This window comes from Centropristis striata, chromosome 10 (genome assembly GCF_030273125.1).
Source record: "Centropristis striata isolate RG_2023a ecotype Rhode Island chromosome 10, C.striata_1.0, whole genome shotgun sequence".
Lineage (NCBI taxonomy): Eukaryota > Metazoa > Chordata > Actinopteri > Perciformes > Serranidae > Centropristis > Centropristis striata.
In genome coordinates, this window is record NC_081526.1 from 23,662,659 (window position 1) to 23,665,990 (window position 3,332).

The 3,332-nt window shown below is 41.4% G+C and overlaps 1 protein-coding gene across 4 annotated transcripts in view; it reads right to left on the reverse strand.

Moving 5' to 3' along the window:
* Window positions 1-2,679, reverse strand: part of LOC131978514 (sterile alpha motif domain-containing protein 3-like) — a 7,597-nt gene extending 4,918 nt beyond the window's left edge. For 2 of the 4 annotated variants that reach the window (XR_009394990.1, XR_009394989.1), the window contains exon 1: window positions 1-1,765. This exon is cut by the window's left edge and continues 1,386 nt beyond it. The gene's annotated coding sequence lies outside the window, so the exon portion shown is untranslated. Of the gene's footprint in view, window positions 1,766-2,662 lie in introns of those variants that run through there. The other 2 variants (XM_059342172.1, XM_059342173.1) reach the window with 2 other exon arrangements.
* Window positions 2,680-3,332: the final 653 nt, after the last annotated feature.

Sequence of the window (3,332 nt, forward strand, 5' to 3'; positions counted from 1 at the left end):
TCTCAAGACTGTTTCACTTGAATGAACCTCTTTGGAGTCAAGAGGAGCACGCCGTCTACCTTGTATGCAGACAGTGGGACTGTATCATTGAACTCAGATTGCAGGTGGATGGACAGGCTCGTCTGTGTGGCTGACAACTCGTAGGATCGAAGATGTTCTACATACCAGGAGTCAAAATCACAACAGAGAAAAGAAACATTGTTATTCACAAGGTAGATCTGCGCTAGTTTGCAAAATTTAGACAGTCCACCACTGACACCAACTGACACAAACATTCCATTAGTATAGTCTGTGCCATCAATGGTCACATTTGCTGTATGGTAGACTGTGTCACTGGTTGTTTGTCCTCTTATGTGAGCCTGAGCTACTTCTGGTAGTGCTGAAACCAAAACAGATTCAACCCTAGCTGTTTGTGTTTTTGGCCTGAAAAATGATGGCGCATGTAGATGATATGCCATCATGTGTTGGTGTCTGGTTGCCAATGTCTTCAAAATATTTTTGAAGTTTTGAGCATCATGCACCACTCTCTTGAAAAAGCGATGTTTGGCCTCAAATCGCATGGTCCAAACATGCACTAGGGGCCCAAAGCACTTTACTAGGGTGGGATAATGCTCTACGTAGTGATGCTTAGGACGAAGCCTAAGCTCAGGAAAAACCTCTTGCAGTGTCTGTCTGTGATCACTGATTTTCCACACAAAATAGTCTATGGTTTCATCAGTAAATGATGGACACAATGCTAATTCCACTACCTCTTTTAATTCCATCAAAACTGCCCATGCAGCATTGCCCTCTGGTACTTTATTGCCTACAAATAATGGAAGTAGTCTGAGTAGAGTGGCATTTTCATGCCCATTCCCTCCTATTGTTCCCCGAGTCATGAATGTCTTGTGAATGGCCTTTGGCCTATTTACTTTATCAGTGTGCTGGTATGGGAATGATGTGATCTTTTGGTTCAAATACTCCAAAGTGAAGAACTTCAGCCGAATCATCTCTTTAATGCAAAGAGCAAGTTCAATGGGAACAATACCTTCCAAAAGATCATGTAGTATATCTGGAGGAAAACCTGTTATAGGATGGAAATACTCTAGTGCCTCACGCAACACACAGTCATGTTTCACACCAAATTCACTGCCATTTTTCAGGGCATTTTGTACATGAACGTCATGACTGGCTTTGGTTCTCTGAACAAACTCTTCGTCTCTGACCTCAGTTGCTTGAAACTGTTCACTTGTAGCCATACAGAATCTGCAAGCATATTCTGCTCTGAATGACTCTAAGAAGCCACCTAATCCATGAGCAGCCAGATTGTCAGCAGAAACACAAAAGATCGTGCCTTTCACATTCTGACCAACAGATTCAATAAAAACACCATCCTGTTCAAGAGTGTGAACATCACGCACCAATGGAGCAAGTACAGCTGCATATCCATATCTCTTCAGGTCTGTTACTTTAGCTAACACAGCTAGTTGTATAGTGTGCATTGCTGATTTATACTTTGGCGGCAGATTGGCCAGGACCCAGTATACGCTGCAGAGTTTGTAAACTTTTCGTGATGTGCCAAGAGGGTTAGCAATTTCAAGGTCATCAATATATAGTTGGATTGCTAGGCTTAGATCTTCTATAGAGAGTAATTCATTTTCACAGAAATTAGAGCCATCACGATATGACACATAATGTCCAGGGTCAGTGTTTGGTTCTCTGATCTTGCTGAGAATGTCTGTGTTTTTAAACAACTCTTGAATCATTTGAAGGATTGGAACATACATAATGGTATGGCCAGGTTGCTCTAAATGGTACTCTACTGGCATTACCAATGGATAGTTGTGCTCTATAAATGTCTTTCTGCGCTTGGTAGAGGACAACTCTGCACCTTTGGAGGTAGCACTGAATACAACATTAGAGTCCATGATAGCAGTGACAACTTCGTTGAGAATGGAATCTGTAATATTGTGACCTTGTCTCTGTAATATTTCATCAACTGCCTCCTTGATTAATGGCCGAGATAAACAGAAAATCTGATTCAAATGATCTACTATTTCTTGTGTAGCTGTGTTAGACACATGAAGGATAGCTTGCATCTTGAGAAATAATGAAGCTGCATTTAGTTTGAGCTGATTTTTTAGGTCAAAAGTATCACACTGCTCATCATCATCTGTGTCTGTGCTCTGACCTGGACACTCTTCATGCACATCACTAGTGACATCAGAACTAGTGGCTTGGAGATTCTCAGTATGCTCACAGACAATGTCATTTCGAAAGTCTGATGAAAGACTTCCTTGATGTACTCTACTTTTATGTGAGTTGAATGAAGAGTACACATTTGTGCTATAGTTACAACCTTTGTATGGACATACCACTGTTTCATGCTTTTTTAAGTGTGTCCTTATGTGACTGAGGAGTACAGATTCAGAAAAAGGTTGCTGAAATGTGCATAAAGGGCATTTGAATATCACAGGGTTCTGACTCTGCCCTGCACTGCTGCTATGTTTTGGAGTATGATATCTTGACAAGTGAGTTCCTAGTGCACTAAGCGTCTGAAATGTGCACATGCAATCATCATGGAGGCATGGTAGTGGGCTAACCCTTGAAAAGTGACTGTGCTGCAGTCTACAATGTTTAAATAAATGTGTTCTAGTCGAAAAATAAGCTGAACACAACTTACAGTGCCAAGTCATGTTAGGGGTAGCAATCTGAAACACACAAGAAAAAAATAATTAATTTTTTTTTTAGGTACCAGCTTCTTTCCATCGCTCTAAAAGTCCCACTTCTTAATGTAAGTCACATAACGTATATATGTAGACATTCATGAAGACCTCAGGATGCTCACAGTGAAGTCGGTTCAATGATAGGAGCTACGGTTTGGCCAAAAATGCTTCCTGTTCGAGGGGTATTTTCAGACATTTTTTTCTCTCTCTCTCAGCGGTGTCAAATGTCACAGGAGCAGCTGCAGTTGCTTGCTCTGCTCTGATTGGTGGGCTCCACCTGGCCCTTGGTTGCTTGGCTACCAAAGCTTGACTGTGATTAACTTTATTGAACTCTCCGTATAATAACAATAACTGTCAATAATACAGTTTGAATGTCGGCCATCTTATCCTTCTCTCTCACAGACACAGACAGACACATAGACATATATACATAGACTCCGCATTGAGTGCTGAAGCGTAAGTCGACGTCGCCGCCATCTTGGATGTGGCAAAGTGGAGAAGCGGAGACAGCGAGAAGATGCCTCATTCATGTGCTGCATGGAAATGTACCAACAGATTTACAGTACAAACCCGATTGCATGGCCTCACCTTTCACAGGTAAGAATCAAAAAATACTTTTGATTGTAT